We start from the raw sequence: 26,028 nt of genomic DNA, 5'->3' as shown, positions 1-26,028 counted from the left end.
ACTAATGAGAGAATGAATTTTTTTTAATGGAAAGCTCTCCAGACAAGGTATGAAGCTACTATCAAGTAAGGAGTTGATTAGTTACAAGTTTCTAGAAATACGAGTGCTTTTACAGATTAGCCCCATCTCCACTTCATGACAGCTAATCACAGTAACATCTGGCAGCGAGTTACAACCACACAAAATGAAACCTGGGTTGCTGAGAAGAAACAAAAATGATTTATTTACATTGCATTTTCATTTTGTGAATTATTTTTGTTTTGGATAATTATTTATTGCTTAGTATTTTACAGCGTAAAGTTTAGGTCTTCGCAATTCAAGGAATGGCTCGACTCCGAGTTAGAAACGGTAATCATTACTATCACTGACAATTTATTTATTTTTAAGTAATTTCTTAAAAATTTTAAGGTTTTTTATTGGCTTGGCAACATCACAGTTGGGTAAATTAGTCAGAAACAATTTATTTTGCCTTACCTACTCATTTGTGATCTATTTGCGTTACAAAAATTAATATTAAATTCATTTTAAGCCTTTAAAGTCACATAAAAACACAAAGAGTCACATAAAAACAGATTTTGAGTGAAGCAGCCATTTTGTTTGCTTTATTACTAAACTTTGCTCAGAATTAGTATTTGGTGAAGGGAGGAACGATATTTTAGAATTTAGAGTGGGGGATAAGTTTTGCACATATATAAAATGACTGCCCATTTCCAGATCCTTGTCTAACCAGATAGCTTTTTAAGGGCATATAAATTAATAGTCATTGCTTATCAAGGCCTGGAGGCCATTCAAGGACAAGGGTTAAAAAGTGTTGGATCAAACAACACTGATGATCGGTGATGGAAACTGGAGAGAAATTAATTTATTTTAGAGGACAACTCCTTAAGTTGTTTACATTGGATTTGAAAACGACTATGCTATATTTAGCTGGGAAGCAGCTCTATGGTATTATGTTCCACAGACAAGCTGTTCTGGAGAAAAAGTGGTGCTTGTTGAAATAGTCGACAGATGTTTGTTTTTTTTTTATGTGCCGTTTTAAGTAAAAATGATATTATGTACTTATTTGTCATGTCGAAAATAGTAATATATCTAAAAATTACGAAACTTCATCAAGTAGAACTGCTATTGTGTTTTTAGTAAAAATAGCAAATCGCTATAGGATACAAATGCTGGAAAATAGTATAATCTAAATTTTGTGATCCCATTTATGTCCCCTGTGTGTGAACTCTTAACCGTCTACATTAACTGGTCCCCCTTATGTTAGGCTTGAAACCGACGGTATCAATGTTTTTCTGACCTTCTGTACAGTTTTAATATATAAAAAAGACGGGGGGGGTAGAGAATTAATAAGAAAGGGACGAGGGGTGAGAAGGAGCACCTCGAAAGATATAGCACTGCTTTTTTCAAAGAGTTAGTATACATAAGGTTTGATTTTAGAAAAAAATAAAATAAAAAACGAAATAATTAAACTGAATTCATCGCACCACCACTCACCAGTTACCAAAATGAGATTAAAAAAAAAAAAAAAAATCAAAAAAATCTGATTAATGTATTCTGCAACGGTTTCATCTCTTGCGATTATAATCGTTTTTTCTCTCTACCATGTCGATTTTGGTGGCTTTTTATTTAATTAAATAGACACCAGGGTCGTTTTTAACGTAGAGAAACAAAAACAAAAATTGTCTCAGTCGTGAAGGATTTCTCCTCCTCTGACAGAATAAGCAATTGAAGTGTAGCATTAAGTGTATCAGAATTTTTGTAGGAATTTTTGACACCCCTAACACGAAACTGCGAATAAAATATAAAAAAAACTCGTAATTTCTCTTTTAAAAGTGGGTTGTTTATTTTCTTTATGGATTATACTTCCAAAATAAACTATTAAAGGGTTTTTAAAAGTAATAGAAATATATTTTTAAATTTTTTAAAAAACAGTAATGAATTTTACGAACTCAATATTTTTCAATTTTTATACTTTAAAAATCTATCAAAATTTTTCTATTGATTCTATTTTTACGATATTTTCAGGGTCAATGTGAAATTTTATGCTCTTTCCAATAAACCGAATATAATATTTTAGACAAATGTTGTTTTTTTAATTCACCCCCCCCCCATTTTCAAGTGTCTATTAAAAAGTAAATTAATTTACTCACCAAAGTTTTATATATCACAAATTGAAGAGAAAAGGTCAATAAATAATATATTCAAATTTAAAACAAAAAAAAAAAAGTAGTGGTTTTTGAGAAATTTACCTGTAAAGTCCTAAGTTTAAAACCTAAAAAAAAAAAAAAAAAACTTTTTTTTTTTTTTAAATGAAACCTTGGTCCTTGCTCCTTTAATTGAAAAAAAAACATTAGGGCTTGAATTACATTTTTCGAGGAGTTATAAGCTTGGAAAGACGGGGTGAAATTATTCACTATTTTTCACGAAATTTCTGACACACCTAGTGCAGTATCTGAACAGATACTAAATTTTGATTTTGGCATAATAGTAGATAGATATATATTGCTTTATAACATCTAAGAAAAATGTAATTTTATCCAATTTTCCATAAAAAATACTTTTAACTATAAATAACTTTCTATTGGATGAATTTTCGTAATGTTTGGATATATTACTATTTTCAACATAACAATTAAGTATGTAATATTGTTTTTGATTAAAATGATATATTTAAAAATTCGATCTGTCGGCTATCTTAACAAAACACCAAAAAAAGTCTTTGCTCGGAGAATTTTTATTTAGTTTTAGGCACAAAGAACAAGGTTGTGACTAGGCGAGTGTTTGCTGTGAATGCGAATGCCTTATAAAAGGGACCAGGACCATAGAGTGAAACTCAATCGACCAACTGTCGTGAAAATAACGATAGAGCAGATTCGCAATGTCTCTTCTTCTGTGAGAGCGAGGTAGAAGGGAAGAGAAACGAAACGTAAAATAACAGATAAACATTAACTCGAGATTGAAGTGCGTGACACACAAATAGAACGATAAAGATTTTTTAATTCTTTTTTTAAAAACACAAACAATTGCCCCTCCCCTTCCATTCCTCACTAAGCAAAGTCTGAAAACGTTAAATCCCAAGTAGAAATAAAAGTTAAGTGCGTACTTAAAGCTAAAAAAAAAAAAAACAGTAGCTTATTCGATAGTAAAACATGCGTCGTCATTTTTTTTTTTTTTTTTTTTTTTTTTTTACAACTTGTAAAACAATGAAGGTATAAAAAATATAATTAACCTTGGTTTATTATTTGTTATATTAGTGTTATCGTAATAAATATATTTTTATTTTATTTAAGAGAAAGACTTCTGAAGTTACAGATTCAGTACGTAAACAAGTACTCACACCCTAAGAAAAAAAAAAAAAATTAAAAATTGACACCGCTTAAAAAAAAAAAAAATTAGAAATAATTCGTATTTGGGTACTTGTGCAGTTTACGAACCGTGCTATTCTTTATATATGGTTTTCAAGTTATATTCAATTTTCATGTCATCTTGTGTTTATTGAAAAACCGAGGTTCGATTAAACTTTAGAAAAGTTTTATTCAATATTAATTCAAACGCGAAAGATTAATTAGTTGTCATAATCCTTCCCAGGAACAGTCAATTATACTCGAGGGAGGAGGCGCAGGTTTAGAAATCATTTAATACAACATTCTCTCTCGCCGACCTGACCTACTGCGTTTGGGAGTTTTTTGATTGTTCAGACCCATCTAGGTCCGATGACGAATTAAAGTTATCCTGATTAACGGACTCCTGTGTAGAGGATCTAGCCTTGAAGCGTCGCCATTTTTTATATGCTGGTGTTGAAAGAGAGTAGAATGTCAGTCAGACGACTCAGACGTAGTGAGGCTGCTTTTGTGATATCAGCCAGTCTTCAGTATCAGATGTAGAATAGGGTTCGTAAGGATAGACATTTATTCGGAAGAGTATCTGAACTCTATCTATACGGGGTTTAATCACGAAATTGGGCTGGTTCTGTAATTCGCAATTCTCCAGTCAGGGTAAGATTTCTTAAGGAGACTGTTAACCTAGGTGTGTCAGAAACTTCGTGAAAAATATTGAATAATTCGACCCCCTGTCTTTCCAAACTTATAACTACTCGAAAAATGTAATTCAAACCTTTTTTTTTTTTTTTTCAATTAAAGGAGCAAGGACCAAGGTTTCATTAAAAAAAAAAAACCTGAGTTAAAAAAAAAAGGTTTTAAACTTCGGACTTTACAGGTAAATTTCTAAAAAAAAAAAAAAAAAAAAAAAAAAAAAAAAAAAAAAAAAAAAAAATTATTTTAAATTTGAATATATTATTTATGATCTTTTATATTCAATTTGTGATATATAAAACTTCGGTGAGGTAAATTAATTATTTACTTTTTAATAGACATTTCAAAATGGGGGGGCGTGAATTAAAGAAAAAATAAAACTATCTAAAAATATTATATTCGGTTTATTGGAAAGAGCATAAAATTTCACATTGACCCTGAAAATATCGTAAAAATTGAATCGATAGAAAAATTGATAGATTTTTAAAGTTTAAAAATTGAAAAAATTTAACTCGTAAAATTCAATTAATTTCATTACTTTTTGTTTTGTTTTTTTTAATAAAAAAAAATATTTGTATTACTTTTTATACAACTTTAATAGTTTATTTTGGAAGTATAATCCATAAAGAAAATAAACAACCCACTTTTAAAATAAATTACGAATTTTTTATATTTTATTCGCAATTTCATGTTAGGGGTGCCAAAAATTCCTACAAAAATTCTGATACAGTGTTGACCGTCTTCCTTCCGCAGTTTCAATTTGTGCGGGTTAGCTCATCTCACTTAGTTTTACTTCGCTTTAGTTTTTATTCAGGTATCAAATAAACCCTTGATCATTGTGACACGCCAAATTGTAGCCTTTACTTATCTAGTCACTATTCGTTCATGCAAAAATTTGAAGTCGCGACGACGCGACACTGCCGATTTCTCATTGGGAATCCGTTTTGCGCGATGTCTTGCATTCCATTCGTTCGTTATTGTGTACTGTACTGCCACTAACACTACACCTCATGAACGAATATTCCAGTATAATCAGAAATCAACATCTGGTACCTCTCTTCTGAATCTCATCTGAATCCAGATCCAGTTCTGATGAAACTTAACGTACGGTCATCTAAGTATGATCCCTTTGTCAACGAAGTTGAATTGCTAGAATACGCCCATGTTAGACTTCCAACTGGAAGGGAGGAAACAGTGTCGCTGCCTCAACTTGCCCCCAAACCACAAAATGTAGCACCTAATACGAATGACTTATCTCATCGGAGATTCCATCTCTACAACCAGATGCTTCATTTGAAGCGGGTGTATCCGAAGAATCTTGTGAAACCGCACAGGCTGATACAACGCTCGATAAGAACCTATCGGAACCCAGACAACGTGTTCATCCCTATCATCTAACAAAAACAAAACAAAAAAAAAAAAAAAAAAAAAAACAGATGCTTGAACTTAAACCTTCATTTCATAACCCTTCCTTGAACTATTTTCACTCGGGGTGAATGTCCTATTATAGCATTGCTACTTTGGGTAGAATCTTAGAAATGTTTAATTCTTCTATTTCAGCATGCCTACATGGGATTCTTGATGAATAAAGCCTTATTAACTGGTAATCCTTCGTTTTCCGTGTTCCGAATCATTACAGTACGGTTTCCCATCTATGGCAACTCCGACATAGCTGCTTGGGGGTTGTTGAAGTTCAAATGCACCACCTTTTAAAATAGTTTTTCTAATACCTTCTTTCGTGTTGAAATTAATATACGAGAGCAGAATGCTGCGTATTAATGTTTTTCCCCATATCTCTTGTGTATTGCGCCTTGGGACTTACGAGGGAGACAAAATTATTTTAACTCCCCTTCCCCATCTAATATGTTTAGCGTTCAAGTTTTTTTTTTTGTTTTGTTTTGTTTTTTGTTACACCTTTCGTCATTGATCAGTTCAATAGCTTTTAATGCTGCTTTGCTTCAGTCTACCTTTCTCGTTTTGCCAAGCGATATTTTTCAGTCATTTTAGGTTGATACCTATAGGAAGTTGAAACAATATTTTCCAAATTTCTTTCCTTACCCCCCCCCCCAATCCTGTAAGGAGAATCTGTCTTTTATATTAGTGTTTTTCGTATTCAGTTCCAATTTGTTAATGAAACAGCTTCGGGTTCTTTCATTTTGACGACAGCTTATTTGGGAATAGTAGTTTGGCAATTTATAATGATCACGGCCATGGAAGAACACAAGAAAAGTCTGTTTAAGCATTACAAGTAGTGTTATATTGTTTTCATTAAATATTATTATTGATAAATATTATTAGATGAGGAATCATTTAGAATTAAAATTAGTTTTGTTGTTAGATAAACACAACATCAGGTCAAATTCAGTAACCATTTTGTTTTGCTTCAACTTGTTCATACAAAGTACAGTTTTCAAGCGTGCTTTTCTCCATTTTAGATGCATAATACTAACTTGATTCTTAATAGAAATAATTCCTCATGTAGTACTATATATAGTGAAAACATAAAACTACTTTTATTGATTAAACAGATTTTTTCCGCGCTTTGCCATGGCCGCAATCTTTTGTGACGATATTGCCAGATTAGAAAGGGCTGATGTGCCATAGAGACAAATGTTAGAATTTAGACGGCAGAAAACGCAAAAGAGAAAATGCAGAGAAAAAAAAGATTACTAAAAAAATATTGTTTTTTTATTCTCAAAGAAAATCTTTGAATTATTTTCTGGGCAATAAAACTGAACTGATTTGATGATAAATTAACTTCTCAAAGAATTTGTGAAATAAAAATCCTTCTCATCGGAGGGTGGGTTTGCCAGAGAACTGTGTCCAGACAAAGAACATTAGATACTTGACTGATATTGGAACTATTAACACTGCTAACTGAGTTTTCTAGATTATGTCAAGTGTTAAGAATTGCTTATCAAAAACTAGAAGGGCCACATGCATTCACAGCGATAATTAATAATAATCCATTTTTCTGTGATTGAAGCTTGATAAAGAAATTAAAAGAATTGTAATTTCAGGGACCATTCAAAAATTGTAGGAAGAATCTCCCATCCATAGGAGCAGGGATAGATGAAAAATAGGTGAAGAAGGTGAGGACTCACTGACTCAGTCTTGCAGAATCAACTGGAGAATATTACTGACAATATATTATAGAGAGATATGAGATGAAATTTAACAGAGGGTGAGGTCTGATTCTCAATACAAGCCAGTGCATCAGGAACTTCAGAAATTCCATTCTGCTAACCCACCTGACTCTACGCCATTGAGAGACTTACCCTCGGATTTAGGGTTGAAATGACTAAATTCGAATATCACCCAGACTTTACCCAAGAGTGCAGTCCAGACATGAATATTAAGAGTCCAAGTAAAAACTTGTTTAGAATCCGTGTATAATTTTTCAATGAATAATTATTGTTACTTTATACAAAAAGACCAGTTGTCGGAGTGTCGTTCTTTCTCCTTTTATCTTGAAATGAACTTTTGCTCCCCAGTGATGGATGATTTGCCTTTTCGAACTTTTTACAATATGGGGGAAATGGTGATTAGTAGGGCGAGGCCTTTCAACAGTCAGGACCTTGGCTAGAGTGACCACCAGATACTAAGTGACCAACTGGAACCCAGAACGCCTGAATTTGGTGACATCAGTCACTGGACGTCATGGTGGTGGGTAGATACATTTTATAAATTGTCTAATATTTTTTTTCCTTTTGTCAATGAGTGACAATTTAATACCAGCTTTGTTCAGTGATATGTGCATGTGGTTTGTGCAAAAAGAGTCAAAACAAACTTATTATTTAGCACATTTCCCACACCATTAACATTTACTGTGAAAGATCTTATCAAACACCCTGTCTTGTAACGATGTTATGGTTAAAGTATTTTGTACATTGCTTTCTGCTAAGTGTCATTTCAAAACATTTGAAATGATGAATTACTTGGGGATTGGTTGCCTAGCCAGCTTTTTTGTCAGATGCATGCTGAATTAGTTTAGGGCATCCCCATAGACAGCAGATTATTGAGATAATTATTTATATCCCAGCTATCATCTACTGTGCAGGCCATACTTGCCTGAATGATGGAGACAAGGTAATTTATAACTTATGGAAGAACATAAAAAAATCTGTTTAAGTTTATGTTGTTGTTTCCATTAAACAGTAATATTTTATATTATTACTAGCCTGGTGCCCGGCGTTGCCCGGGTGTTTGGAGGTGCGTGTTGAGCAAAAAAAAAAAAAAAAAAAAAAAGTGGTAGTAGGCAGGCAGACTCGAACCCGTACCGTGAAGAAGGAAAAGAATGTAAAAAAAAAAAAAAAAAAAAAAAAAAATTTGACGTCTTTGCTGTTGCGTCCATCGCCAAACCAAAAGTGACATAGGTTTAAATTAAGGCTAGTCAATCAAAGAGAGGATGACTTTCGAAAATATCTGCATAAAAAGCGACCCCTCCCTTTAGAAAAGTGCCCAGATGAAGGTGAAGGAATTAATGTTTTCAGGCAATTTTTTTGATATTTGTCGTCCGAAGGCGAGCTTCAAAACAATACCAATCTTGTGAAAATTTGTTGCCTCTGTCGAAAGCTTTAGGCAGACATACAAACATACATACATACATACATTTAAACAGACAGGTGAGATTTATATTATAGATTAGCAGGCTGTCTAGCATTGCCCAGTCGTAAAATACACTTAAATGTGATATTTTAATCCATACATATTTCGTACCCGGTATATAGTAATGATTTCGAAAGTTTAAAGAAAGTGACTTCAGTGCCATCAGCTGTAGCTGAAACTAAAACATCCAACGCTCCAGCCATAGTCGTTATTTTGCATTTGAACCATCATTGTTAACGTTTGAGCTAACGCCAGATAGATAAAAAGGCTAAAAAATTAAGCGACCTCCAAGCTAAAAATGTACAGGATGTCCCAAAAGAAGTTGACGGATTTGAAATTTAAATTCAACTGAAAGTACAACTTTACAATAAATATCAACTCCTTGATGGTGTAACGACTCATTATGACTTTAGTAGAGTTAATCTAGATGCTCTGAAATCTTTTTTTCGCTAATTTGATGCTTCTATTGTTCTATCTTATATTTGATCAATTCAGCTTCTTTTGGGACACCCTATATATGTAAGCATGCTTAGAAGTTAGTCAATTTACTCCTGCCAAAGTCGTCTGTTTTTTTTTTTTTTGTTTTGTTTTTTAATTTGACCACTTAGCAGCTATTTTTACGGGCTAAAAACCAAATCGATTGTGTGCTACAGGTCCAAATACTTCGTATATCAAATTTCAACTCTGTAGACCAAATATTAAGAGAGGAGTTTGGTAGAGATTTTTTGCACACATACTGACAAGGCCACATAGAGACATAAATATTTCCACATACTAGAACGTTTTCACCTAAAATTCTACACAATTATGCAGAATGTAGAAACTATACATAAATAGAATCCAGGGTAATAGTGAAATGAAATCAGTCATCTAATAAGAAACCAGAAAAATGAATAAGTAATCAATGCTCATTTTTCAAAGGAATATGTAAATTAGTTAACCTTCATATTGTTGGTTGCATATCCATGACCGAGTATATTAACAAGTTTGTTTTAATAACTTTTAAATAGAAAAAGTAGGCTTTTAATAACAATGTCAGAGCAAGAAAAAAAAGTCAACTTCATAAGCATAGAGATTAATAAATATTAAATGAAGAATCATTTCATGTTAAAATTAGTTTCGTTTTTACATAAACATGACATCAGGCCGAATTCGGTGGCAATATAGTTTTTCCATGTAACAGACTTTTCAAGCATGCTTTTCTCAATTCACTCTTCATTTAGTAATATATAACGCATAAAGCTAGTTTCAATGCCTAAACAGATTTTTTTCTTCCATGGCCACAATTTTTATAAATTACCAAAGATGGGTACGTTAGAACAACTTCCATTCTTGGTGGACAAAGTCATACAGGAAGAATCTCTTCAATGACAAGTTCTAGCTTATGTAGACATGCAAAAAGCTAATAGATGACAAGGGAGATACACACATTGAGCAAAGTCACTTATGCATCGACACTGTCAATCACCTTCTCTAGCACACTGATTCCCGTTAATTTTTATGTACTACAGATGCTTCAGCAATTGGGCACGCTAGTGTAACGAACTTTTTAAGGAATCGAGAAAACAAGAGAAAGGAGAAGCAAACACAATGCTATAAGCTACTTATCTTCTATTACAAGGATCTAATTTCTCAGTATCACTTGTTGGTCGACACTGGAGCTGCATGAAGCATTTGGCTTCTAAATTTTTTTTTTTTTTTTTTTTTTAAAGAAAAACCTATTTCAACAGTTATACAACAGTGTTCCAATAATCACGTTTCATCAAGTTACACAATATTTGGACTTGCAGCTACGCAGAAATTTCAAGTAGATTTTTATAATTGCAGATGTTCGCATCCCTATCCTCTGTGCCAATTTCTTACAGCATTTTAACTTGATAGTGAACATGGGTAGATAGATTCTAGTACTGACCAATCATTAGTAGAAAAGCTTCAGAGAAACTAATCCTGTGTGTGTGTGTTTTTGGTTATTTTTTTGTAGCTTCCGTTAAAAACCCTTATGATTTGTTACAAGATTATTTTCTGATCTAACAAAATTAAATTTAGAAATGACAAACCCACTCATTCTACCATGCATTTTTTTGAAACAACTAATGCAAGATTAAAACAGGCTGGTTAGCCAAGGTTACTCCAATTCAATGGCCTTTAGTTTTTCATAATGTTCTGATGCCATTCCACCAAGTTATATTTCTGCTGAAACTGTAGCGCATGCCCTAATATCGAGCCGGATTTTGTGTTATTGTGGTCCAATTATTACGACTGATTGTGGCACGCAGTTTGAATCCAGCCTATTCCAAGAACTATCTAAAATATTGGGTATTAAATGTACTAGGATTACCAGTTATCACCCAGTTTCTAATGGAATGATCAAGTGCTTTCATCTCCAGTTAAAAGCATCATTACGTGCATCCTCCCCCACCCCTCGATTCCCAACGTTGGATGGAATACATGCCCATTATTCTCTTTAGCTGTCGCTCTGCTGCTAAAGACGTTTTTGGTTCTTCTGCAGCTAAACTGCAACACGGCAGCCCACTTGCATCACCTCATCACATGTTTACTCCTTACTAGTGTCTACCAAGGCTTTATCTGGCCAGAGGAACAGGAGATATAGGTCTCTCAGAAATTGCCCAACATCAAGCCACTATTGTGAACACTGCCAATAGCTGATGAGCTTTCAGAATTCAAACCTTACAAGATACATCAACATTGAAAACATCCATAGAGAAACTGGCCAAATATTTTGGGCAAAACTGTCTTACAAATGAGACAAAAAACAAGCCTGCTGAAGAAATAGCCGAAAAGAGCCAACAAAAATACACCAACACCTTTCACTGCAGAAAACTGGAAGAATGAGCAACGTGGTAAATATTTTCTGAGTGAACTATCCCAGGAATATATAGATAAGGAAAACTCTCTAAACTGGCTGTTATATATTGGGACCCCCTCACTAGTAAGTAGATATTATGTTGGCTAGTATGAATTCCGGAAGTTTTATATTAAGTACATGCCTGAACAGCCTTGCAGCAAACCTAGATCAACGCAGTGCACCTGGCATGATTGATGTGAAGATCCAGAGGTGAGTTCTCTAGACAAAGCACGCTAGAAGCAAGTGTCAGTGTTTTATACAGTTTTGGACAGTTCAGGTTGGGGAAGCAAAGAGACAAGATGTGCCCACACAAATGTAGGAATCTAAGTGAATCTCCTCAAGACTGTCCGTTTGTCAACTAATTTTTAATTAAGGAAATTAAGAAAGAATTAAATGTGGCATTTATTTTTATAAGGAATTAATTTGGTCTCTCCCCTGATGAACAAATCTTTCTTCCTAATAAAGCCTTTAAAACAGTCAATAACACGTCTCCTTGTATCTCTATGCATGAATTTTATTCGTCTTGAGTTAATAGAAGATCAACAGTCATTGGTGATCAATGGCCACATACACAGAGGAAGCAACACTAAAAAGAATGAAACGTGCACGCATGATTTTTATTTAATTGAATTATTTCTCGATCATTCACTAGCATAGTGCAGTAAGTACACATTTGTTGCAAACAACACCTTACAGCACATGACAAACTGAATTTAAGAATATACTAATTAAAAACACCGCCATTTTAGCCGTCTTACAATGTGATCTGTGCCTCCCAATCATTGAAGCCCTTCTAATCCGTATGAAAAAAAACAATCAGACTCAATATGAAGGGGAAAGCACGCTTAAGTGCTTTTAATGATTTTAATCATCTTTTCAATAAATTCACCAATGCAATTTTTAATTCACCACTCGCTTGAGGATTACTTATGGAAGTCGAAAACGTTCACGACTATGGCAAATTTCTTTTTACACTCAAACAGAATGTTCAAACATTATCCCACCAAAAAGAAAAAATGAATTGCAAGAGAAACAAACAGGAATTGTCCCTGCCCTTTCATGAAACATGCATTTGTTGTAAAATGCATATGCATCCCTTTGTGCTCCTTGTTTAAAGTTTGTCCGTTTAATGATTATAGAATCGTGTAGAACACGTGTAAAGCAAGTGAGACCAACAGTTCTCAAGATCAATCGATAGTGCAAAGTCAATCAGTCAATCTGGAATTAAAGAATATGAATACCCCCCCCCGGTGCTTAAGTTCTGTTAAGCCTGGTTTGTTGAAAGGCTGTAAATTGTTCAATGCCTGTGTCATCCGGTGAACATTTGCCTTGGGTTTGACAATGGGGACATCAGCTGTATTAGAAACATTGTTGTCTGTGAGTGAGTTCGGTACTGAGGTGCTTGTCAGACCGGTTAAGTGCAGGTTTTGCGGCGAGTCATTGTCATTCATCACTGGGTGAATGACAATGAATAACATGAATACATGGAAATGTATTCCTACAAAGATTTGTCGTGAAAATGTTTTAAAAACGAAAAAAAAAACAAGAAAAAGAAAAGCGGATGGCTTCACTATGAGCAGGAGAGGATGGTAATGGCTGCTCAAGATCAAGATTTAATAACCAAAACTTTTAAGAAAATGAGTGGTCTCGGCAATAACAAGTGCAAGTTCTGTCACACAGAAGTAGATAGTGTGTGCCACTTGACATCAAGTTGTAAGGTTTTGCTTGGGGGGGGGGGCTTCTATTCAATGTGACACAATGTAGTGTGTAAATATCTCTACTGGACCATCTGTAAAAAAAAGTTGATTATCCAGTGTAGCAGCAAGTCCTGGGAACATATACCAGACAGAACAGTTGGAAAGAAGTCATATGCCATCCACTATGACAATGCGATTCCTTCAGCTACATACCTAGAAAACAAAGCAACTAGATCTGATATAGTCATATGAAACAAGAGGAAGAAAATAGCAACCATAGTTGAAGTCAGTACTGATACTAGGTTAAACAGAGCTATAGTATGAAAAGAAACTGGAGTCTTGGGAAGATTTCCATCATTATAATAATTATAGGAGTAACCGAATTTGCAGAACAGAATTTCAAAAACATGGTGAATATACCATGTGAACCAAGTGCAAGAGAGATACAAACAATTACGTTTAGAGGGATAGCTAAAATCTTAAAACTATCTTCTGCTGAAGTGTCTGGAATAGTGGGTGAATGTCTGGAAAAATGTCAATGTAAAATAAAAAGTTTTGGTAGGTAGGTAGGATCGGACCTGGAGCGTTGAGGTGAAAAACTTGATAAGTTACCACTCGCCCACGGAAGGAATGTAATATTTTTAGACAGTGAAACCTAGGAACCCTATGTTCCACCCACAATAATATTTCCTGAACAAAGGGATATGGTGCCTTCAGAGATAGCCAACTCATGTCTTCTAATCTATGTTCCAGTAGACATGTTCACTGGCCAAAACAAAATTATGCAAGACTTTGTATATCTGAACAGGCACATTTTTTTTTTTAAATAACTTTAACAAATTGTTAAAAAGCATTTTTCATTATTCAGCAAAAGAACATTTTGCACCTTGCAACATAAGAAATTTTTGATCAAATTGAGAAGTCATTTATTGTAACAATTTTTGTGTGAATTCAAATGTATTCTCATGTACTGGCAAGGGAGAAGAAAAGGAAAAAAAGAAACAAAACAACACACTGAAGATGGAGTATACCTCTGAAATATATTTGTGATAAATTTCAAACAAGTAAAATAAGCGCACTTGATGCATATTTTATTTTATTCGAATTAAAACAACGTTTCTATATGAACTCTCATTCTTTGGCGTTAAACATAAAATATACTTGGAAATTTTATCGATTCTGTTTCCATACCTGAATTTAGAGACGCGGGTGCTAACTTCCGGTGTGTTTGAAAGTTAGGCTCTCTTTTTATTCACCATTGCATTCTGTAAGATTCATATCTCTTATTTACACTTTGAATTTCTTAATTCAATAGGCTCCTTGCAAATATGGCAAACAATTACGGTTATTCCGAGCAAAATTGGTTGATCACATCCCTCACTGGCAATACTTGCGGTGTCCAAATTTTTATTTTTTGTTCCTATCCAGAGTGCCCCTTTTTGGGAAACTGGATTTTTCCGACATTAAAAACCGACCTTGTGTCTAACTCTGCCCTCGTGGGGAGGCAAGTAAATAGGAATACTTGCGGTGTCCAAGCCAAGATAGCGACTTTGGATTTTGCATGCTCAAATAATAATTCCTTTTTATATAAAGGCTCTCAAACACATACACAATATGACGCATAAATAACTTCAGAGCTCATTTTAACCTTTGTGTTAATGTGCGCTGGTTGTCCAACCTGCAAAGGGTGTTTATTCCAAAAGCTGTTCTTAACATGTAGAGGTTGAAAATAAGAAAATGCCTTTCGGAATAAACACCCCCAACCTCCCCATGTTAAAAACGGCTTTCGGAGTAAACACCCTTTGCACATTAACCAACCTTTGTTTCTGTCATTTAAACTTTTGGTGCTTATGCACTAATTGTAGCGTGCTATTTTTAAAATAGTATTTTCAAGTTAAATTTCAATTTTATGATATCTTTCATTAAACTGTTAGGTTAAAGTATAAAATAGTTAGAAAACACCCTTCCCTCCCCATGCCAAGAATAGCTTTCTAAATAATAACATTATTTCAGCGCGGTAAAAAAAATTAAAAAAAAAGTGCAAAAGCACCAACTTTTTTTACGCATCGTTTATCGGGAATATTGTGTGAAAAGTTTTACATGTTTTTCTATGGTGGAATTTCTTGTCTTTGCTACTAATTTTCATGAACAGAATTTTATGAAGATTTGGACATTCTTTTTTTTCTTTTAGAAACTTGTCTTTCGTAATAATTTGCATAATTAATCCTTTCCTCATGCCCCACTTACTGAGAACACCTTTTCACAATGGCAAATTCCCATACTGTGACGTGTGGCATTATCTTTGTTTTCACTGCAGAGTCAACTATAAACTCCGGCATGTCTTGAGATTACAATTATGGAGTTACACGCTAGAGTGCATATCTGCACGAGCACTTCTTATTCGAAGCAGTGCATATTCATTGTTCGTTGGAAGCACAGAATAGTTACAAACCACCCTCCCCATGTTCAGAACGACTTTCAAAATAATATTTCAGCACGGTGGCAAAAGTGCACAAGTACCTGCATTTCTCTTCACGCACTACAATAAAGACTGACCTCTACTCCTTCATGCATACAAACAATATACACTGACCTGTGCTCCACATGACCTATTGACTTCAACCTCAGTCTTTGAACTGCTCTCCCGTACCCAACGTTCACTGTCATTATCCCTAACCTTTTCTTAGGCACAGACACAAACTGATAAATGTACATTTTAAGCTATTAATTCCTCAATACATCTATATCTTACCTCTTCATATTTGCATTGGTGCCATATTGGAATATGAAATCTTTTTGAATGTATTATAGTGCTACTTCTGTGGACAATAACCTTAATCGAATTTGAATCCGTCATTTGTGAGGTTCAATCCGTTACCTGTAAATATTTATATTCTCGTTCCTCCAACAGATGATCAGATTCTGCGAGACTACTTTGAATTCTTCTAAACCTTGCGTTTATGAACTTATTGCAAAACTGTATAGTCTTCCTTCCAAAAATCGGCTCACACCAAAATTTCATCCACAGTGAAACTTACTCCAGTCAGAATCTTCTGGCTGAATAGGAGACATGAATTCACTGCATAGACATTTCCCGCTTTCATCTTGTCCATGTACAGGCACATAATAGCCCTACTCAGAACCTACAATACTGCTGACCATTTAACCACATCCAAATAGACCTTGTTCAGCTAACTCTACAGAGAACATTTTGAAAGAACATTTATCATTTTTCAACAGAGGAGGGTGGCAGTTGCATAGGAGATCTATTTTTGTTTATACGTATTTGCAATATCTTGCATCGTGTCAAGTCGTAATTTGGTTGGTGTATTGATATACAAGCGATTAGTGCACCACAGACATGCGCACTCAAACCCTACAGATTTCTAACCAGAAAATTTAGCACCAAAGATAAATCCGTTTCCAGACAGATTTCATCAGGGTAAGATTCTTCTCTTCTCGCCTTGTGCCAGAAGCACAGGTGAAACATGGAATTCCAGGATATAGCATTCATTTATTTACAAAAGCCAGCAATTCTTTATATTTCTTTGTTCCCACTTACAATTGGTCAAGATCAAAGTGTAGTATCTGTTCTTCAGATGCTGCACTTCCATTTCTTGTTCTCTTTCGGTGGAGGATCAGTCCTTCACGACCGAGACAATTTTTTTTATTTTTGTACCTTTTCTCCACGTTAAAAAACGACCCTGGTGTCTACTAACTCTGTCCCATGGGGAGGCATAGTAAATAGGTACAAAGATGATTTCTAATTTAGTGGAGATCTCCGTCCCTTTCCATGAAACTGAGACAAACAATCCCAGAGAAGAATCCCAAACAATTACCAGTCCTGAATTTTTTAGATGATGGCTGATTGTTTACATTAGTTGTTTTGATCAAACTATTGTTCTCATCTTGAGTGTTATTTGTGCAACATTTCGGTTCGTGTAACCTTCGACCTTTGTCAGGTATGTTGGTCCTCATCTTAGAAAAGAAAAGAGAAAAACCAAGACAATTCCAAGAATACAAAAGCATCTACGGAGTGAGTAACTTTTCTCCTTTCTTTTCCAAGATGACCAACATGCCTTACGAAGGTCGAAGGCTACATCAACTGGAAAGTTGCCAAATAATACTCAAGATGAGAACAATTAGTCCTACCAAAACAAGTAATATAAATAATTACCAGTGTTCCTTTAAAAAAATATATACTTATTTGGTAGTGGAAATGTCTTATTTATGAAAGATGGTTAGCTTCTATTGTTCAATATTCTATTTCAGCTAAACGCGGCCAGATAAAGCTAACTCTACCAAATTACATTTTTCATCCTGACTTTCTAAATTTTAACTAGTTAACCAACCACACATAAAAACTAAACTCATTTCCTTCAACAATTATAAGAAACCTTAGCAATCATGGATTATCCTGGCTGATAGTACCTTTCCTTGAGTGTCCAACATTCACAAGTAATATAAATTGGAATAAATACATTTCAGATGTCAAGTCGCCTGCAGAGAAAATGAGTTCTTTTTATCATGCAAGAAGACTTCCCACATCTGCTAGAATCTTCTACAAAGCCACGATACATGGCGTCTTATTTCCACATCTGCGCTAGTGCACTAACCACTAGTCTCTCTTTGTGCCTTGCTTGGGATGAATTGAAGTTATTAATGCCGGGAGGTCACTCATCGATAAAAGTTAGTATCAGGTGAAGCATTGAGGCACGCCATGATGTTCGATGATGGTGGATATTAGATAGGAGTTAATTTATTGTAGAGGACAGCTTTGCAAGAACTTTTTTACATTGGACTTGAAAATGACCATATTATAGTCAGCGGGGAAGCAGCTCTATAGTATTGTGTTCAGACGAGCAGTTCTGGAAATAAAAAAAAGCTCTGCTCATGGAATTTTCGTTTAGTTTTAGGCACAGATAGAGAGTAAGAGAAAGTGGTTGTTAGCTAGGTTGGTGTTTCCTGTGAACAAAAGGGACCATAGAGTCGAGCAGTCGAGCACCTGTCGTGAAAATAGCGATCAGAGAAAGGCTCGCAACGTCCCTTCTGTGAGAGATAGGAGGTAGCAGGGAAGAGAAACGGACATCGCCCACCAGTAAAATACAAGATAAACATTGACTAGAGATTGAAGTGCGTGACACAAAAATAGAACGATAAAGATTTTTTTTTCATTCTTTTAGATGAAGGTGAGTTGGTATTTGCTAACAAATTTCGATAAAAATAAAAACACAAACAATTGCTCCACCTTCCATTCATCGCTAAGCAAAGTCTGAAAACGCAAAAATCCGAAATAGAAATAAAAGTCAAGTGTGTACTGAAGAAAAAAAAAAAAAAAAAAAAGAGCAGTAGCTTATTCGATTGCAAAACCTGCGTCATTTTTTTTTTTTTTTTTGCAACTTGTAAAACGATGAAGGTATAAAAAATATATAATTGACCTTGGTTTATTATTTGTGATATTAGTGTTATCGAAATAAATTTTTATTATTTTATGGGTTTGTTTTACTACAAACACAGATTCGAAAAAGTTGTCAAAAAACAAATATATGACAAATAAATGTTATCAAAGACAAGATAACTTACTTTTCTACCAAACTGGATAAATTTTTAGTGTTTTTATTTAATGTAAAGTGTTTATTCGGCTCGAAAAACAGTGTTTACCGACGTATTTGAAAAATGCAAATGGCGGTATGCTTGCTGTTGCACACGATAAGTTTGGGAAAACGAGTTTAAACACAAAAAATTATATAAAATACTGTTAGAAAACTCGCTCAATATATGTTACCGTGACATAGGCGGACATATATTCGGTGGATTTCTAACAATATTTTGTATAATTTGTTTGTTTGAACTCATTTTCCCAAACTTACCGAGTTCAATAGCGAGCATGCCGACATCTTTCTTTTTAAAATATATCGATAAATATTGTATGATTTTCGAAGAGATTGCACGTTTTAAAGTGAGTAAAACCACTAAAAACCTTTCCAGATAGGCAGAAGAGTAACTTATCTAATGCCTTTGATAACATTTATTTGGTATATGTTTGATTTTTGACCACTTTTTCGAATCTATGTGTATAGTAATAGAACCCCCCCCCCAAAAAAAAAAACTAAAAGATGACACGGACACCGCTAAAAAAAAAAAAAAAAAAAAAAAAATGGGGGGGGGGGGTAAGTAAAATAATTCATACTATTTGGTGCAGTCGTGCACTCTACGGATCGTGTTATTTTTTATATCGTTTTCAAGTTCAACTACACTATTTTTTAAGTGTAAAATAAAGGCACTTCTGCATGTCAGTGACATGAGGCGAATGTGTGTATTTTAGTTTCAAGAACCGCCGACAGATGTCACTTCTCAGCCAAAGAGCAGGGGTCGATAACTCTTCCTTTTCTAAAAGTACGTGCAAACTATAATTATATTTTTCTACATTTTTATACAATCTTTCTGTACAAAAAAATTCTTAAACCTCTATAAATGCTTCATGTTTTTTTAAATTATATTTTTCTATACAATAAATGTTTCGATTTTCATATTTTTGTGTTATTTATTTTATGTTTTTGCGTTATGATAAACACTTGTTTATATTTGAAGTTCATATAATGGCCGCTACGAACAGGAGTCGATAACTCGTCTCAATTGCTAATATGTCACTGACATGCAGAAGTGCCAAAATAAATATACAACAAATAAATGCTAAAAAAAAAATAAAAAAGGGCCAGGTACTCTTCTACCGGTAAATATACAGACGCTAGCAGTGTCAGAAATCGCCATTAAAAATTTGTGGTAAACACTGGAATATTTCGACTTATTGTCTTTCGAAGCTTATAACTACTTGAAAAATGTAATTCAAACCCTAATTTTTTTTTTTTAATTAGCAAAGGAGCAAAGACCAAATTTCTTAAAATAACAGGTTTAATAGCAAATTATGCAATATTCATTTTTTTTAAATCGGGGTTTCTTTTAAAAAGATTTAAAGAAAATCAATGAAATTTTACTTACTTCGATTATAAAAATATATAAATTCCAAAAAATTACTTATCTATAAAAAAAAAATACTATTCAATGAATACTTCCATTATTCATTATTAAGAATTTATCCATATTTATACTTATATTCCATGTCCTTTTTAAATAAAACACTTTTTTTAAACAAGGAATACAAAAAAAAAAAAAAAAAAAAAAAAAACGCGAACTCCGATGTTTTTCACTGTTCAGGGAGATAAATTTCTGATTTTCTTCGCGTTTATCTTCCAATGGCTTCAAAGGGCCACAATTAATGTCTCTTTCTATTGCGTGCTGTAAACCAAAATTAGTATTTTGGGGCCTCCTTTTGCCGTTAAACAAAATCCACTATACCGATTTTTTTTCTCTCTCTCTTAATGAAATACATGATTTTTTTTTTTTTATTAATATATTTTATTTCTTCATTATAGAGTGAAATTTTGGGTTTGTATTACTGTACACAGATTCGAAAAAGTTGTCAAAAAACAAATATATAACAACTAAATGTTATCAAAGGCAAGATAAGTTACTTTTCTACCTAACTGGATATATTTTTCGTGTTCTTATTCAATGTAACATGTTTATTCAGCTCGAAAAGCATACAGTGTTTACCGATGTATTGGAAAATTCAAAATGGCGCCCGACACTCTCTTAAACACGGTAAGTTCAGGAAAAGATGTTTAAATAATAAACTAGACAAAATACTGTTAGAAATTCGCTCATTATATGTTACCGTGACATAAGTTGACATATATTCGGTGTTTTTTTAATAGTATTTTGTCTAGTTCATTATTTATAACACCTTTTCCCAAACTTACCATGTTAAAGAGAGTGTCGGGCGCCATTTTGAATTTTCCAATACATCGGTAAAGACTGCATGTTTTTCGAGCTGAATAAACATGTTACATTGAATAAAAACAAAAAAAAATGTATCCAGTTTGGTAGAAAAGTAACTTATCTTGCCTTTGATAATATTTGTTATATATTTGTTTTTTTGACAACTTTTTCGAATCTATGCGTACAGTAATGCAAACCCCGAGTTTTTAATATTTTATTCGCCGTTTCGTGTTAGGGGTGTCAAAAATTCCAAAAAAAATTCTTATACACCTACAGATAACGCTACAACAGAACACCGACCACTCTAAATTTTTTTTTTGTTTTTTTTTTTTTTGGTAATCGAGGTCGCTGACAACGAATCTGATAATCAAACCCGGTGCAAATTTACCGTTTGCATGGTATTAACCCCTGAACCCACGAACTACTTTCCGCCATTTTACAGCTTCCTACCTCGACAAGTTTGTTTTAATTTATTTTAAAGCGTTAAAGTGTTTGGAAACAAATGTAGTGTCATGTTTATTTAGTTAGAACGAAAATAAAAAAAAAAATGGCGTTTCCTTTGGAGCCATTTGGACCCTCGATAATCGCTCAAAAACCGAAAAGTAAACATAAATACTAGTAGAAGAGCCCATGTTGCTAATCGTGTGAAAATGTAATGTTTTAATATTTTCAAAATACTATTGTTTAGTTTTCGATTTTTGAGTGATCAAACGTCCAAATGGCTGTAAAAGTGGGAAGTTTCAAATTTAATCGATAAAGAAATTACTTTATAACTTGAAAGTTTAACGGGAAATTTTGGGACTATAAAGATAAAAGTTTATAAAGTTTCGTGAAACCGGATGCAGAGCGAAAAATTAACGCATGCGCAAAGAGAAGCGCGCGGAAAATAGTATGAATGGGGGGGGGGGAATATGAAAGCTCTCTCTCTAAATATATACACACTTACTGCTTTGTCGGCGGATAGCTTTACATAAGTATCGCCATGATTATACACATAAATCTATATAACCATAATTAATCCACCCACTAACTCTGCATCCGGAATAACGGTTGGGTAAGGCACAAATTGCACAGATTCAACATCCGGTTTGGGGCGACTAAACACTTGTTGAAATGCATTTTTACTTATTGTTTACAATAAAATGGTCTCAAATCTCTTAAACAAGTCATCTGTACTTAAAAAGTAATATATTAAAACAGCAAGTTTAATAAAAGACACGGAAAAAAATCTACCGGGGTTATGGCCCATATAAATAAAGGGGCTAACGGTGTTTCCGTTATTACTGCGAAAATCGAAAGTAAAAAATTCTTATTGAAAAAATACAATAAAGTTTTCGATGGTGCTGAAAACGAATATCACATTTAAATTTGGGGCAGATAAGTAGTTTTCATGATATGAAGAAATTACTTTTTTTTTTTTTTTTTTTTTTAGATGGGTATTCAATTATAAAACCTGTATAGTTTTCAGCAGGTGCTTAAGCACTGCTTCTGTGATTTAATTAACTGTTTTTCCGTAAGTAACGTGCCGACATTAACCATTAAAGCAAAAGAATCGTTTAATATTCCACAAAAAATCTGTTTACATTAGGGGCGGTGGATGGGCGAGTGGTGTTTTGTGGCGGCCGCCACAACACCACCCGCCCATCCACCGCTCCCTAATGTAAACAGATTTTTTGTGGAATATTAAACTGCAGAAGCACTTGTTAACTATACAAGTTCTATAATCAAAAAAGAAGGAAAAACAAAAAGTATGTTTTTTTTTTATTTACTGACAGCATAATTAGCGTCCTAAATTATGAGATGAAAAAGATGAACGAATGTAGTAAAAAAAAAAAAAAAGTGTTGGTTTTCGGGTGTGCTGAAAACGAATATCAAAGTTAAATTTGTTTATGATATGAAGAAATTACTAGGTGGCCAGAAAGTGGGTGCTCATTTTACATTAAATTTATATAGGAAAGTAATTCCCCATTTTTTTAAAAATTAATTTCTTCATATCATGAAAACTACTTATCTGCCCCAAATTTAAACGTGATATTCATTTTCAGCACTACCGAAAACCTATATAAGTCGTTATTTTAAAGTTTTTTGAGGAGTTGGAAAGAAACTTGACATTAACCAAAAAATGTTATCTACTTTTTGCGTCGATCCTCTTAGTTAAAAAAAAAAAAAACTACTTGATAAATTTACGTGATTTTTCGAATATGACATCTTCATTCTGTCACGCACGAGTATGTACAAAAAATGTTTCTGTATTTGCTTTTTTTTTGGTATTATTATACAAACACCGTGACAGCGAATTAGTAAAAACAGACGTAGTATTCTGTTACGTTTCGGTGTGCTGAACACGAATCTGAAAACTGGGTTAGGGTTATTATTAATAATTTGCTGTCACGGTATTTGTATAAATTTACCTTTTTTTTTTAGTCAGTGTAATTCTAAATGAGTACGATATTTTTACTCACAAGTCAGCCATTTCAATATGTTGATACTAGTTGAAAAAAAGAATTACTACGTGACCCTTCGAAATTTGGAAGCATGTAAACTACCAACCAAACTGTTAAATAGAAAGTCATTTCTGACGTTAATTAATCATTAAAAAATATGCGCACACTTGCGCGTACAGCAATCACTTAGGAATTACGGTGCTAGTGCACTTAATGATCCGCGCTATTTTTTTTAAATCGTATTTCCAAGTTTAATTAAAGTTTTATGTTTTTTTATTCAATTATAAGGTTATAGAATAGGTACAAAACAACCTCCCCTCCCCATGTTAAGAATGGCTTTTTTAAATAATAACGTTATGATTTCAGCACGGATCAATAAGTGCATTGCACTACTGCACTAGTATCGGAATTACATTGCTTAATATCCGGAAAACTACTTATTTGCGGAAAATTTAAATGCGATATTCGTTTTCATCATACCTGAAAAACAGTAGTCATTTAAAAGAAAATTGTGAAGGTGGACCTAATCTAAAAAAAAAACAAAAAAAACCTAATTTTTTGTTTTGTTTTGTTTTTATTAATCCTAAAATAACTCTAACCCAAGTTGTGTGGATTCGGTTCAAATTCTGTAGAAGCACATACATTTTACTTATCTGTTATTTGTAAATAAATAAATAAATAATAATAATAAAAAATAAATAAAAATATTAATCAATATTTGTTACTTCCACAGAAGTTGATCCGAATTGTTTCTAACTTTAGCTTAGTTTTAGGTTTACTTCGGAAAAAGTCCAGTTGGCTCAGGCTCAAATTTCGGGTTTGTATTACTGTACACAGATTCGAAAAAGTTGTCAAAAAACAAATATATAACAAATAAATGTTATCAAAGGCAAGAGAAGTTACTTTTCTACCAAACTGGATACATTTTTTTGTTTGTTTTTATTCAATGTAACATGTTTATTCAGCTCGAAAAACATGCAGTCTTTACCGATGTATTGGAAAATTCAAAATGGCGCCCGACACTCTCTTTAACATGGTAAGTTTGGGAAAAGGTGTTATAAATAATAAACTAGACAAAATACTATTTAAAAAAAACACAGAATATATGTCAACTTATGTCACGGTAACATATAATGAGCGAATTTCTAACAGTATTTTGTCTAGTTTATTATTCATAACATCTTCTCCTGAACTTACCGTGTTAAAGAGAGTGTCGGGCGCCATTTTGAATTTTCCAATAAATCGGTAAACACTATGCTTTTCGAGCTGAATAAACATGTTACATTGAATAAAAACACGTAAAATATATCCAGTTAGGTAGAAAAGTAACTTATCTTGCCTTTGATAACATTTAGTTGTTATATATTTGTTTTTTGACAACTTTTTCGAACCTATGTGTACAGTAATACAAACCCAAAATTTCTGTAACATGTAGAAATTTAATGTAATGTGAACAAACATCTCGCTGCACAATCCCTCACTTATAATATTTCTATAAATATGGCCCATAATTCATAGCAGCCCACTCCCACTACGTCGCAGTGACATTGTGTCTTGTTTAAGGTGAATTACATATATTATTTAGCTATATAGGCTATAGTGCTCAACATTGATGCAATAGAGCTACGGGAATATTGATACTAAAGTACTATTATTACAAGAATTTGTATCAGTACCCACGTTTGCAAGTTATCAAATCGAATTTGAAAATAAAGCAACAGGTATCGCCACTGCAGAGTGCAGACTTACATAAAACTATAAAAGGGCGAAAGTTTTACTTTACTTTTTTGTTTATAAAAAAGTGCTTAGTCAACTTGGCACTTATGGTAGCAATTAAAAGTAATGAAAATACAGAAAAGTCTGTAATCGTTACAGAACGAAGATGTCATATTCCAAAAATCACGGAATTTGATCAAGTAATTTTTGTTTTGTTTTTTTCGTGGGGGGGGGGTCAAGAAAATCAAATTTTGGACAGAGCGAGTTGTAGTGTTTTCATCGGGCATGGAGAAATTCGATGAAATAAATTAGGGTAAAACCCCTAACCCTAACCCCTAACCCTAAACCCTAACCCTAACCCTAACGCTGTCACGGTGTTTGTATAATAATACCTAAATTAGGGGGAGACAACTCAAAATCGAAGTGAGGTAAAAAAAAAAAATCAGCCTTATGTTCACTACAGTTTAGTAGTAAAATCGCTAAAAATCCTTAATTTTTATTTTCTTAGTTTTTTTTTTTTTTTTTTAAATGATTGATTTACGTAATTTTTTAAATATAACATCTTCGTTCTGTAACGAGTACAATACATCATAGACTTTTCTGTACGTTCTTTAGCGTCACATGTGCCAATTTGAATAATCACCAAAATAATATCGATTTGATTTTTTTTTTTTAAATTTCGTTTATGACAAAACAATTCAAAGATTACAAAAACAACGAAGATCCAGGAACCATTTTTGTTAAACATGTAGAAACAAAAAGAAACAAAAATAATGAAATTTATTATACAGGATCTTATATTTAGAATATGAAGCATGTAAAAATTA

At 33.4% G+C, this 26,028-nt stretch overlaps 1 protein-coding gene across 14 annotated transcripts in view; it reads right to left on the bottom strand.

Annotated features, from left to right (window-relative positions):
* Nucleotides 1-26,028, bottom strand: part of LOC145241450 (mitogen-activated protein kinase kinase kinase 15-like) — a 391,615-nt gene that overhangs the window by 365,033 nt on the left and 554 nt on the right. The gene's annotated exons all lie outside the window — the stretch shown is intronic.

This window comes from Euprymna scolopes, chromosome 20 (assembly GCF_053919585.1).
Source record: "Euprymna scolopes isolate OS-2025 chromosome 20, ASM5391958v1, whole genome shotgun sequence".
Taxonomy (NCBI): domain Eukaryota; kingdom Metazoa; phylum Mollusca; class Cephalopoda; order Sepiida; family Sepiolidae; genus Euprymna; species Euprymna scolopes.
The sequence above is the reverse complement of the archived record's forward strand: the minus strand, read 5'-3'. Positions and strand labels throughout refer to the sequence as shown.